Source organism: Schistocerca piceifrons, chromosome X (genome assembly GCF_021461385.2).
Source record: "Schistocerca piceifrons isolate TAMUIC-IGC-003096 chromosome X, iqSchPice1.1, whole genome shotgun sequence".
Lineage (NCBI taxonomy): Eukaryota > Metazoa > Arthropoda > Insecta > Orthoptera > Acrididae > Schistocerca > Schistocerca piceifrons.
Window position 1 is genome coordinate 969,594,994 of NC_060149.1, and position 14,863 is coordinate 969,609,856.

Sequence of the window (14,863 nt, forward strand, 5' to 3'; positions counted from 1 at the left end):
TTTCTATGTTTCATCGTCAATCTGAAGGTCCAAGCGATAGAGTAAAGCTGCTGTACTGCATCGGAATCTAATACAGATCTCCCAGGAAACGCTCAAAGCGAACCACACACAATGAGAAGATTTACTCTTCTTGTACTTAAGTCGGCATTCTGCATTTTGTATTAAATCCCAAAGCAATTTCTGTGTTTCATCGTCAATGTGAAGGTACAAGGGATGGAGTAAACCTACAGTAGTGCATCGGAATCTAATACTGATCTCGCGGGAAACGCTCAAGGCAAGCCGCAAACAATGAGAAGATTTACTCTTCTTGTACTTAAGTCGGCATTGTGCCTTTTGCATTATATCCCGACGCAATTTCTGTGTTTCATCGTCAATGTGAAGGTCGAGGGGAGAGAGTAAAGCTGCAGTGGTGCATCTGAATCTCATACTGATCTCCTAGGGAATGCTCAAAGAAAACCACAAACAATAAGAGGATTTACTCTTCCTATACTCAAGTCAGCATTGTTCCTTCTGTATTTATTCCCGACGCAATTTCTGTATTTCATTGGAAAACGTGAAGGTATAAGGGATACGGTTCACCTGGTGTGGTGCATCGGAATCTAATACTGAACTCCCAGGAAACGCTCAAAGCAAACCACAAACAATGAGGAGATTTACTCTTCTTGTACTGTAGTCGGCATTGTGCACTTTGTATTAAATCCCGACGCAATTTCTGTGATTCATCGTCAATGTGAGGCCCAAGGGATAGATTAAAGCTGCAGTAGGGCATGGGAATCTAATGCTGATCTCCCAGTAAACGCTCAAAGCAAACCGGAAACAATGAGTAGATTTACTCTTCTTGTACTTAAGTCGGCATTGTGCCTATTGTATGAAATCCCGACACAATTTCTGTGTTTCATCGTCAATGTGAAGGTATAAGGGATGGAGTAAAGCTACAGTAGTGCATCGGAATCTAATACTGATCTCACAGGAAACGCTCAAAGGAATCCACAAACATTGAGAAGATGTACTCTTCTTGTACTTATGTCGGCATTGTGCCTCCTGTATAAAATCCTGACGCAATTTCTGTGGTTCATTGTCAATGAGAAAGTCCAAGTGTAAGAGTAAAGCTGCGGTAGTGCATCGGAATCTAATACTGATCTCCTAGGAAACGCTCAAAGCAAACCACAAACTATAAGAAGATTTACTCATCTTGTACTTAAGTTGGCATTGTGCCTTTTGTATTAAATCCCGACGCAATTTGTGTGTTTCATCGTCAATGTGAAGGTCCAAGGGATAGAGTAAAGGTGCAGTAGTGCATCGGAATATAGTACTGATTTCCCAGGAAACGCTCAAAGTACACCACGGACAATGAGAAGATTTACCATCCTTGTAGTTAAGTCGGCATTGTGCCTTTTATGTTAAATCCCGACGCAATTTCTGTGTTTCGTCGTCAGTGTGAACGTCCGAGGGATAGAGTAAAGCTGCAGTAGTGCATCGGAATCTAATACTGATCTCCCAGGAAACGCTCAAAGCAAGCCACAAACCAAAAGAATATTTATTTTTCTTGTACTTAAGTCGACATTGTGCCTTTTGTATTAAATCCCGACGCTATTTCTGTGTTTCATCGTCACTGTGAAGGTCCAAGGGAATGAATAAAGCCGCAATAGTGCATTGGAATCTAATACTGATCCCAGAGGATACGCTCAAAGCAAACCGCAAATAATGAGAAGATTTACTCTTTGTGTACTGACGTTGGCTTTGTGCTTTTGTAATTAATCCCGACGCAATATCTGTGTTTCATCCTCAGTGTGAAAGTCCAAATGATAGAGTAATGCTGCAGTAGTGTATCGGAATCTAATACTGATCTCCCATTAAACGCTCAAAGCAAACCTCGAACAATGAGAAGATTTACTCTTCTTCTAATTAAGTTGGCGTTGTGCATTTTGTATTAAATCCCGACGTAATTTCTGTGATTCATTCTCAACATAAAGGTCCAAGGGATAGAGAAAAGCTGCAGTAGTGCATCGGAATCCAATACTGATCTCGCAGGAAACGCTCAAAGCAACCCCCAAACAATGAGAAGATTTGCTCTTCTTTTACTTGAGTCGGCATTGAGCATTATATATTTAATCCCGACGCAATTTCTCTGTTTCATTGTCAATGTTAAGGTCCAAGTGATTGAGTAAAGCTGCAGTAGTGCATCGGAATCCAATATTGATTTCCCAGGAGACGCTCAAAGCAAATTCTCATGCAATGAGAAGATCTACTCTTCTTGTACTTAAGACAGCATTGTGCCTTTTGTATTAAATCCCGACGAAATTTCTGTATTTCATCGTTAACGGCAAGGTCCAAGGGATACAGTAAACCTGATGTAGTGCATCGAAAACTAAAACTGGTCTCCCATGAAACGCTGAAAGCAAACCACAAACCATAAGAAGATTTACTCTTCATGTTCTTAAGCCGTCATTGTGCCTTTTATACTAAATCCAGAGGCAATTTCTACGTTTCGTCGTCAATTTGAAGCCCAAGAGATAGAGTAAAGATGCAGTAGTGCATCGGAATCTAACACTGATCTACCAGGAAACGCTCAAAGCAAACCACAAACAATGAGATGTTATACTCTTCTTGTACTTAAGTCGGCATTGTGCCTTTTATATTAAATCCCGGCCCAATTTCTGTGTTTCATCGTCAATGTGAAGGTCCAATGTATAGAGTAAATTTGCAGTAGTTCATCGGAATCTAATACTGATCTCCGAGGAAACGCTCAAAGCAAACCACAAACCATGAGAGGATTTACTCTTCTGGCACTTAAGTCGGCATTGTGCCTTCTGTATTAAATCCTGACGCAATTTCTGTGATTCATCGTCAATGTGAGGCCCAAGGGTAGATTATAGCTGCAGTAGTGCATCGGAATCTAATGCTGATCTCCCAGTAAACGCTCAAAGCAAACCAGAAACAATGAGAAGATTAACTCTTCTTGTGCTTAAGTGGGCATAGTGCCTTTTGTATTAAATCCCGGCGCAATATCTGTGTTTCATCGTCAATGTGAAGGTCCAAGGGATAGAGTAAAGCTACAGTAGTGCTTCGGAATCTAATACTGATCTCCCAGGAAGCGCCCAATGCAAACCACAAACTATGAGAGGATTTACTCATCTTGTACTTAAGTCGGCATTGTGTCTTTTGTATTAAGTCCCGACGCAGTTTCTGTGTTTCATCGTCAATGTGAAGCTCCAAGAGATAGAGTAAAGCTGCAGTTGTGCTTCGCAATCTAATACTGATCTCCCAGGAAACACTCAAAGCAAACCACAAACAATGAAAAGACTTACTCTTCTTGTACTTAAGTTGGCATTGTGCCTTTTTTATAAAATCCTGACGCAATGTCTGTATTTCATCGTTAACGGCAAAGTCCAAGGGATACCGTAAACCAGATGTGGTGCATCGATACCTTATACTGGTCTCCCATGAAACGCTGAAAGCAAACCACAAACAATAAGAAGATTTACTCTTAATGTTCTTAAGTCGTCATTGTGCCTTTTGTATTAAATCCTGAGGCAACTTCTGCGTGTCATCGTCAATGTGGAGGTCAAAGGGATTGAGTAAAGATGCAGTAGTCCATCGGACTGTAATGCTGATCTCCCAGGAAACGCTCAAAGCAAACCACAAACAATGAGAAGTTATACTCTTCTTGTACTTAAGGCGGCATTGTGCCTATTGTATTAAATCCCGACGCAATTTCTGTGTTTCATCATCAATAAGACGTTCCAAGGTATAGAGTAAAGCTGTAGTAGTGCATCGGAATCTAATACCGATCTCCCAGGAAACGTTCAAAGCAAACCACAAACAATGAGAAGATTTACTGGTCTTGCGCTTACGTCGGCATTGTGCTTTTTGTATAAAATCCCGGCGCAATTTCTGCGTATCATCGTCAATGTGAAAGTCCAAGGGATGGAGTAAACTTGCAGTAGTGCATCGGAATGTAATACTGATCTCCCAGGAAGCGCTCAAAGCAAACCACAAACAATGAGAGGATTTACTGATCTTCTACATAAGTCGACATTGTGCCTTTTGTATTAAATCCCGACGCAATTTCTTTATTTCATCGTCAGTGAGAAAGACCAGGGGATAGAGTAAAGCTGCAGCAGGACATTGAAATCCAAAACTGATCTCCCTGGAAACGCTCAAAACAAACCACAAACAATGAAAAGATTTACCCTTCTTGTACTTAAGCCGGCATTGTGCCTGTAGTATTAAATCCCAACGTAATTTCTGGGTTTCATCGTCAATGTGAAGGTCCAAGGGATAAAGTAAAGCTGCAGTAGTGCATCGGAATCTAATACTGATCTCCCAGGAAAAGCTCAAAGAAACCACAAACAATGAGTAGATTTTCTCTTCTTGTACTTAAGTCGCCATTGTGCATTTTGTATAAAATCCCGACGCATTTTCTGTATTTCATCGTTAACGGCAAGGTCCAAGCGATATAGAAAACCTGATGTGGTGCATCGAAAACTAATACTGGTCTCCCACGAAACGCTGAAAGTAAACCACAAACAATAAGAAGATTTACTCTTCATGTGCTTGAGTCGCCATTGTGCCTTTTGTATTAAATCCTGAGGCAATTTCTGCGTTTCATCGTCAATGTGAAGATCAAAGGGATAAATAAGGATGCAGTAGTACATCGGCTTTCTAACACTGATCTCCCAGGAAACGCCCAAAGCAAACCACAAACAATGGGAAGTTTTACTATTCTTGTACTTAAGTCAGCATCGTGCCTTTTTTATTAAGTCCCGGCGCAATTTCTGTGTTTCATCGTCAATGTGAAGGTCTAAGGGATAGGGTGAAGCTGCAGTAGTGATTCGGAATCTAATACTGATCTCCCAGGAAACGCTCAAAGCAAACCACAAACAATGAAAAGGTTTACTGTTCTTGTACTTAAGTCGGCATTGTGCATTTTGTATTATATCCCGACGCAATTTCTGTGTATCATCGTCAATGTGAAGGTCCAAGGGATAGAGTAAAGCTGCAGTAGTGCAATGGAATCTAATACTGATCTCCCAGGAAACGATCAAAGCAAACCACAAACAATGAGAAGATTTACTCTTCTTATACTTAAGTTGGCACTGTGCATTTTGTATTATATCCCGACGCAATTTCTGTGATTCATCGTCAATGTGCAGGGCTAAGGGATAGAGTAAAGCTGCAGTAGTGCATCGAAATCAAATACTGATCTCCCATTAAACGCTCAAAGCAAAACTCATGCAATGAGAAGATATACTCATCTTATGACGGCATTGTGCCTTTTGTATTAATCCCCGACGCAATTTCTGTATTTCATCTTTAACGTGAGGGTCCAATGGATACAGTAAACCTGATGTGGTGGATCGGAATCTAATTCTGGTCTCCCAGAAAAACCTCAAAGCAAACCACAAACAATGAGAAGTGTTACTCTTCTTGTACTAAAGTGGGCATTGTGCCTTTTGTATTAAATACCGAAGCAATTTCTGTGTTTCATCGTCAATGTGAAGGTCCAAGGTATAGAGTGAAGCTGCAGTAGTGCATCGGAAGCTAATACTGATCTCCCAGGATACGCTCAAAGCAAACCACAAACAATGACAAGTTTTATTCTTCTTCTACTTAAGTCGGCATTGTGTTCTTTTGTATTAATTCCCGACGCAATTTCTGTGTTTCATCGTCAGTGTGAAGGTCCAAGGTATAGAGAAAAGCTGCAGTAGTGCATCTGAATCTAATACTGATCTCCCAGGAAACGCTTAAAGCAAACCACAAACAATCAGATGATTTACTTTACTTGTACTTAAGTCGGCAATGTGCCTTTTGTATTAAATCCCGACACAATTTCTGTGTTTCATCGTCAATGTGAAGGTCCAAGGGATAGAGTAAAGCTGCAGTAGTTGATCGGAATCTAATACTGATCTCCCAGGAAAGGCTCATAGCAAATCTCATGAAATGAGAACATCTACTCCTGTTGTACTTAAGTCGGCATTGTGACTTTTGTATAAAATCCAGACGCAATTTCTGTATTTCATCGTTAACGGCGAGGTCCAAGGGATACAGAAAACCTGATGTGGTGCATCGAAAACTAATACTGGTCTAGCATGAAACGCTCAAAGCAAACCACAAACCTAAAGAATATTTATTTTTCTTGTCCTTAAGTCGACATTGTGCCTTTTATATTAAATCCCGACGCTATTTCTGTGTTTCATCGTCACTGTGAAGGTCCAAGGGTAGAGTAAAGCCGCAATAGTGCATCGGAATCTAATACTGATCCCAGAGGATACGCTCAAAGCAAATTACAAACAATGAGAGGATTTACTCTTCTTGTACTTAAGTTGGCATTGTGCTTATGTAATTAATCCCGACGCAATATCTGTGTTTCATCGTTAGTGTGAAAGTCCAAATGATAGAGTAAAGCTGCAGTAGTGCATCGGAATCTAATAAAGATCTCCCAGGAAACGGTCAAAACGAACCACAAACAATGAGCAGATTTACTCTTCTTGTACTTAAGTCGGCATTCTGCCTTTTGTATTAAATCCCAAACCAATTTCGTGTTTCATCGGCAATGTGAAGGTGCAGGGGAGAGAGTAAAGCTGCAGTGGTGCAACGGAATCTAATACTGATCTCCTAGGGAATGCTCATAGGAAACCACAAACCATGAGAAGATTTACTCTTTCTGTACTTAAGTCGGCTTTGTTCCTTCTGTATTTATTCCCGAAGCAATTTCTGTATTTCATTGGACAACGTGAAGGTATAATGGATACGGTTCACCTGATTTGGTGCATCGGAATCTAATACTGAACTCCCAGGAAACGCTCAAAGCAAACCACTAACAATGACAAGATTTACTCTTCTTGTACTGAAGTCGGCATTGTGCCTTCTGTATTAAATCCCGACGCAATTTCTGTGTTTCAACGTCAATTTAAAGGTCCTAGGGATAGAGTAAAGCGGCAGTAGTGCATCGTAATCTAGTAGTGGTCTCTCAGTAAACGCTCAAAGCAAGCAAAAGCAGTGAGAAGATTGACACTTTTTGTACTTATGTTGGGATTGTGCCTTTTGTATTAAATCCCGACGCAATTTCTGTGTATCATCGTCAATGTGATGGTCCAAGGAATATAGTAAAGCTGCAGTAGTGCATCGGAATATAATACTGATCTCCCAGGAAACGCTCAAACGAAAACACGAACAATGAGAAGATTTACTCTTCTTGTACTTAAGTAGGCATTGTGCCCTATGTATCAAATCCCGACGCAATTTATGTGCTTCATCGTCAATGTGAAGATCCAAGGGATAGACTAATGCTGCAGTGGTGCTTCGAAATCTAATACTGATCTCCCAGGAAATGCTAAAAGCAAACCACAAACAATGAGAAGATTTACTCTTCTTGTACTGAAGTCGGCATTGTGACTTTTGTATTACATCGCGCCGCAATTTCTGTGTTTCATCGTCAATTTTAAGGTCCAAGGGATAGGGTAAAGAGGCAGTAGTGCATCGTAATCTAATACAGATCTCCCAGGAAACGCTCCAAGCAAACTACAAACCGAGAGAAGATTTACTCTTCTTGTACTTAAGTCGGTATTGTGCTTTTGGATTATATCCCGGCGAAATTTCTGTGTTTCATCGTCAATGTGAAGGTCCAAGGGATAGAGTAAAGCTGCAGTAGTGCATCGGAATGTAATACTGATCTCCCAGGAAGTGCTCAAACCAAACCACAAACAGTGAGACGATTTGCTGTTCTTGTACTTAAGTCGGCATTTTGCGTTTTGTATTAACTCCCGACGCAATTTCTGTGTTTCATCGTCAATGTGAAGGTCCATGGGATAGAGTAAAGCTACAGTAGTGCTTCGGAATCTAATACTGATCTCCCAGGAAGCACCCAATGCAAACCACAAACTATGAGAGGCTTTACTCATCTTGTACTTAAGTCGGCATTGTGTCTTTTGTATTAAGTCCCGACGCAGTTTCTGTGTTTCATCGTCAATGTGAAGCTCCAAGAGATAGAGTAAAGCTGCAGTTGTGCTTCGCAATCTAATACTGATCTCCCAGGATACGTTCAAAGCAAACCACAAACAATGAGAAGATTTACTGTTCTTGCGCTTACGTCGGCATTGTGCTTTTTGTATAAAATCCCGGCGCAATTTCTGTGTTTCATCGTCAATGTGAAAGTCCAAGGGATAGAGTAAAGTTGCAGTAGTGCATCGGAATGTAATACTGATCTCCCAGGAAGCGCTCAAAACAAACCACAAACAATGAAAAGATTTACCATTCTTGTACTTAAGCCGGCTTTGTGCCTGTAGTATTAAATCCCTACGCAATTTCTGGGTTTCATCGTCAATGTGGAGGTCCTACGGATAAAGTAAAGCTGCAGTAGTGCAATGGAATCTAATACTGATCACCCACCATAAGCTCCAAGCAAACCAGAAACAATAAGATGATTTACTCTTCTTGTACTTAAGTCGGCATTGTGACTTTTGTATTAAGTCCGGACGCAATTTCAGTGTTTCATCGTCAATGTGAAGATCTAAGGGATAGAGTAAAGCTGCAGTAGTGCATCGGATTCTAATTCTGTCTCCAGGATGCTCTCAATTCAAATCACAAACAATAAGAAGATTTACTCTTCTTGTACTTAAGTCGGCATTTTGCGTTTTGTATTAACTCCCGACGCAATTTCTGTGTTTCATCGTCAATGTGAAGGTCCAAGGGATAGATAAGGATGCAGTAGTGCATCGGATTCTAACACTGATCTCCTAGGAAACGCCCAAAGCAAACCACAAACAATGAGAAGTTTTACTATTCTTGTACTTAAGTGGGCATTGTGCCTTTTGTATTAAATACCGAAGCAATTTCTGTGTTTCATCGTCAATGTGAAGGTCCAAGGTATAGAGTAAAGCTGCAGTAGTGCATCGGAATCTAATACTGTGCTCCCAGGAAACGGTCAAAGCAAACATCAATCAAAGTGAAGATTTACTCTTCTTGTACTTAAGTCGGCATTGTGCCTTTTGTATTAAATCCCGACGCAATTTCTGAGTTTCATCGTCAATGAGAAAGTCCAAGGTATAGAGTAAAGCTGCAGCAGGGCATTGGAATCTAATACTGATTTCCAAGGAAACGCTCAATACATACCACAAACAATGAGAAGATTTACTCTTCTTGTAAGTAAGTCGGCATTGTGCCTTTTTTATTATATCCCGACACAATTTCTGTGTTTCATCGTCAATGTGGAGGTCCAAGGGATAAAGTAAAGCTGCAGTAGTGCTTCGGAATCTAATACTGATCACCCAGGATAAGCTCCAAGAAAACAAGAAACAATGAGAAGACTTACTCTTCTTGTACTTAAGTCGGCATTGTGACTTTTGTATTAAGTCCGGAAGAACTTTCTGTGTTTCATCGTCAATGTGAATATCCAAGGGATAGAGTAAAGCTGCAGTAGTGCATCGGAAGGTAATACTGATCTCCCAGGATACGCTCAAACAAACCACAAACAATGAGAAGTTTTATTCTTCTTGTACTTAAGTCGGCATTGTGTTCTTTTGTATTAATTCCCGACGCAATTTCTGTGTTTCATCGCCAGTGTGAAGGTCCAAGGTATAGATAAAAGCTGCAGTAGTGCATCGGAATCTAATACTGATCTCCCAGGAAACGCTTAAAGCAAACCACAAACTATGAGATGATTTACTCTTCTTGTACTTCAGTCGGCAATGTGCCTTTTGTATTAAATCCCGACACAATTTCTGGGTTTCATCGTCAATGTGGAGGTCCAACGGATAAAGTAAAGCTGCAGTAGTGCAATGGAATCTAATACTGATCACCCACCATAAGCTCCAAGCAAACCAGAAACAATAAGATGATTTACTCTTCTTGTACTTAAGTCGGCATTGTGACTTTTGTATTAAGTCTGGAAGAACTTTCTGTGTTTCATCGTCAATGTAAATATCCAAGGGATAGAGTAAAGCTGCAGTAGTGGATCGGAATCTAATACTGATCTCCCAGGAAACGCTCATAGCAAATCTCATGAAATGAGAAGATCTACTCCTCTTGTACTTAAGTCGGCATTGTGCCTTTTGTATAAAATCCCGACGCAATTTCTGTATTTCGTCATTAACGGCAAGGTCCAAGGGATACAGAAAACCTGATGTGGTGCATCCAAAACTAATACTGGTCTCCCATGAAACGCTCAAAGCAAACCACAAACCTAAAGAACCTTTATTTTTCTTGTACTTAAGTCTACATTGTGCCTTTTGTATTAAATCCCGACGCTATTTCTGTGTTTCATCGTCACTGTGATGGTCCAAGGGATAGAGTAAAGCCGCAATTGTGCATCGGAATCTAATACTGATCCCAGAGGATACGCTCAAAGCAAACTACAAACAATGAGATGATTTACTCTTCTTGTACTTAAGTTGCCATTGTGCTTTTGTAATTAATCCCGACGCAATATCTGTGTTTCATCGTCAGTGTGAAAGTCCAAATGATAGAGTAAAGCTGCAGTAGTGTATCGGAATCTAATACTGATCTCCCAGGAAACGCTCAAAGCAAACCACAAACAATGAGGAGATTTACTCTTCTTCTACTTAAGTCGGCATTCTACCTTTTGTATTAAATATGGAGTCAATTTCTGTATATCATCGTCAAAGTGAAGTTCCAAGGGATACAGTAAAACTGCAGTAGTTCATCGGAATCTAATACTGATCTCCCAGGACACGCTCAAAGCAAACCACAAATAATGAGAAGATATACTCTTCTTCTACTTAAGTCGGTTTTGTGCCTTTTGTATTGAATCCCGACGCAATATCTGTGTTTCATCGTCAATGTAAAGGTCCAAGGGATAGAGTGAAGTTGCAGTATTGCATCGGAGTCTAAAACTGATCTACCAGGAAACGTTCAAACCAAACCTCAAACAATGAGAAGATTTACTCTTCTTTTACTTGAGGCGGCATTGTGCCTTTTGTTTTGAATCCCGACGCAATTTCTGTGTTTCATCGTCAAACTGAAGATCCAAGGGATAGAGTAAAGCTGCAGTAGTGCATCGGAATCTAATACTGATCTCCCAGGAAACTATCCTAGCAAATCACAAACAATGAGAAGATTAACTCTTCAGGTACTTAAGTCGGCATTGTGCCTTATGTATTAAATCCCGATGCAATTACTGTGCTTCATCGTCAATGTGAAGATCCAAGGGATAGACTAATGCTGCAGTGGTGCTTCAGATTCTAATACTGATCCCCCAGGAAATATTAAAAGCAAACCACAAACAATGAGAGGAGTTACTCTTCTTGTACTTAAGCCGGCATTGTGCCTTATGTATTAACTCCCGACGCAATTTCTGTGTTTCATCGTCAATGTGAAGGTCCAAGGGATAGAGTAAAGCTGCAGTAGTGCATCGGACTCTAAACTGATCTCCCAGGAATTGCTCAAAGCAAACCACAAACAATGAGTAGATTTATTCTTCTTGTACTTAAGTAGGCATTGTGCCTTATGTATTAAATCCCGACGCCATTTATGTGCTTCTTCGTCAAAGTAAAGGACCATGGGATAGAGTTACGCTGAAGTGGTGCATCGGACTCTAAAACTGATCTCCCAGGAAACACTCCTAGCAAACTACAAACATTGAGAAGATTAACTCTTCTGGTCCTTAAGTCAGCATTGTGCCTTAAGTACTAAATCCCGACGCAATTTCTGTGTTTCATCGTCAATCTGAAGGTCCAAGGGATAGAGTAAAGCTGCAGTAGTGCAATGGAATCTAATACTGATCTCCCAGGAAACGATCAAAGCAAACCACAAACAATGAGAAGATTTACTCTTCTTATACTTAAGTTGGCACTGTGCATTATGTATTATATCCCGACGCAATTTCTGTGATTCACCGTCAATGTGCATGGCTAAGGGATAGAGTAAAGCGGCAGTAGTGCATCGTAATTAAATACTGATCTCCCAGGAAACGTTCCAAGCAAACTACAAACAGTGAGAAGATTTACTCTTCTTGTACTTAAGTCGGTATTGTGCTTTTGGATTATATCCCGGCGTAATTTCTGTGTTTCATCGTCAATGTGAAGGTCCAAGGAATTTCGTAAAGCTGCAGTAGTGCATCGGAATATAATACTGATCTGCCTGGAAACGCTCAAAGCAAACCACGAACAATGAGAAGATTTACTCTTCTTGTACTTAAGTAGGCATTGTGCCTATTGTATTAAATCCCGACACAATTACTGTGTTTCATTATCAATGTGAAGATCCAAAGGATAGAGTAAAGCTGTAGCCGTGCATCGGAATCTAATACTGATTTCCCAGGAAACGCTCAAATCAAACCACAAATAATGAGAATATTTAATCTTCTTGTACTTAAGTCGGCATTGTGCGTTTTGTATTATGTCCCGACGCAATTTCTGTGTTTCATCGACAATGTGAAGGTCCAAGAGATAGAGTAAAGCTGCAGTTGTGCTTCGCAATCTAATACTGATCTCCCAGGAAATGCTAAAAGCAAACCACAAACAATGAGAAGATTTACTTCTCTTGCACTGAGGTCAGCATTGTGACTTCTGTATTACATCCCGACGCAATTTCTGTATTTCATCGTCAATTTTAAGGTCCAAGGGATAGGATAAAGCGGCAGTAGTGCATCGTAATCTAATACTGATCTCCCAGGAAACGCTCCAAGCAAACTACAAACAGTGAGAATATTTACTCTTCTTGTACTTAACTCGGTATTGTACTTTTGGATTATATCCCGGCGAAATTTCTGTGTTTCATCGTCAATGTGAAGGTCCAAGGGATAGAGTAAAGCTGCAGTAGTGCATCGGACTCTAATACTGATCTCCCAGGAAACGCTCAAAGCAAACCACCAACAATGAGAAGATTTACTCTTCTTGTACTTATGTCGGCATTTTGCCTTTTGTATTAAATCCCGACGCAATTTCTGTATTTCATCGTCAATGAGAGAGTCCATGGCATTGAGTAAGCCTGCAGTGGGGCATTTGGAGCTAAAATTGATCTCCCAGGAAACGCTCAAAACTAACCACAAACAATGAGAAGAATTACTCTTCTTGTACTGAAGTCGGGTTTCTGCCTTTTGCATTAAGTCCCGACGCAATTTCTGTGTTTCATCGTCAATGTAAAGGTCCAAGGGATAAAGTAAAGCTGCAGTAGTGCATCGGAATCCAATACTAATATCCCAGAAAACGCTCAGAGAAAGTCAGAAACATTGAGAAGATTTACTCTTCTTGTACTTAAGTCGGCATTGTGCCTATTGTATTAAATCCCGACACAATTACTGTGTTTCATTATCAATGTGAAGATCCAAAGGATAGAGTAAAGCTGTAGCCGTGCATCGGAATCTAATACTGATTTCCCAGGAAACGCTCAAATCAAACCACAAATAATGAGAATATTTAATCTTCTTGTACTTAAGTCGGCATTGTGCGTTTTGTATTATGTCCCGACGCAATTTCTGTGTTTCATCGACAATGTGAAGGTCCAAGAGATAGAGTAAAGCTGCAGTTGTGCTTCGCAATCTAATACTGATCTCCCAGGAAACAGTCAAAGCAAACCACAAACAATGAGAAGATTTACTGTTCTTGTGCTTAAGTCGGCAACATGCCTTTTGTATTAAATCCCGATGGAATTTCTGAGTTTCATCGTCAATGAGAAAGTCCAAGGGATAGAGTAAAGCTGCAGCAGGGCATTGGAGTCTAAAACTGATCTCCCAGGAAACGCTCAAAACAACCACAAACAATGAGAAGACTTACTCTTCTTGTACTTAAGTCGGCTTTGTGCCTTTTGTATTATATCCCGACACAATTTCTGTGTTTCATCGACAATGTGGAGTTCCAAGGGATAAAGTAAAGCTGCAGTAGTGCTTCGGAATCTAACTCTGATCTCCAGGAAGCACTCAATTCAAATCACAAACAATGAGAAGAATTACTCTTCTTGTGCGTAAGTCGGCATTGTGCCTTTTATATTAAATCACCACGCAATTTCTGTGTTTCATCGTCAATGTGAAGGTCCTAGGGATAGAGTAAAGCTGCAGTAGTGCATCGGAATCTAATACTGCTCTCCCAGGAAACGCTCAAAGCAAACCACAAACAATGAGAAGATTTACTCTTCTTGTACTTAAGTCGACACTGTGCATTTTGTAGTAAATCCAGAGGCAATTTCTGCGTTTCTTCGTCAATGTGAAGGTCCAAGGGATAGAGTAAAAATGCAGTAGTGCATCGGAATCTAATACTGATCTCCCAGGAAACACTCAAAGCAAACCACAAACAATGAGAAGTTTTATTATTCTTGTACTTAAGTCGGCATTGTGTTCTTTTGTATTAATTCCCGACGCAATTTCTGTGTTTCATCGTCAATGTGAAGGTCCAAGGTATAGAGAAAACCTGCAGTAGTGCATCAGAATCTAATACTGATCTCCCAGGAAACGCTTAAAGCAAACCACAAACAATGAGATCATTTACTCTTCTTGTACTTAAGTCGGCGATGTGCCTTTTGTATTAAATCCCGACACAATTTCAGTGTTTCATCGTCAAGTTGAAGGTCCAAGGGATAGAGTAAAGCTGCAGTAGTGGATCGGAATCTAATACTGATCTCCCAGGAAACGGTCATAGCAAATCTCATGAAATGAGAGGATCTACTCCTCTTGTACTTAAGTCGGCATTGTGCCTTTTGTATAAAATCCCGACGCAATTTCTGTATTTCATCGTTAACGGCAAGGTCCAAGGGATACAGAAAACCTGATGTGGTGCATCGAAAACTAATACTGGTCTCTCATGAAACGCTCAAAGCAAACCACAAACCTAAAGAAGATATATTTTTCTTGTACTTAAGTCCACATTGTGCCTTTTGTATTAAATCTCGACGCTATTTCTGTGTTTCATCG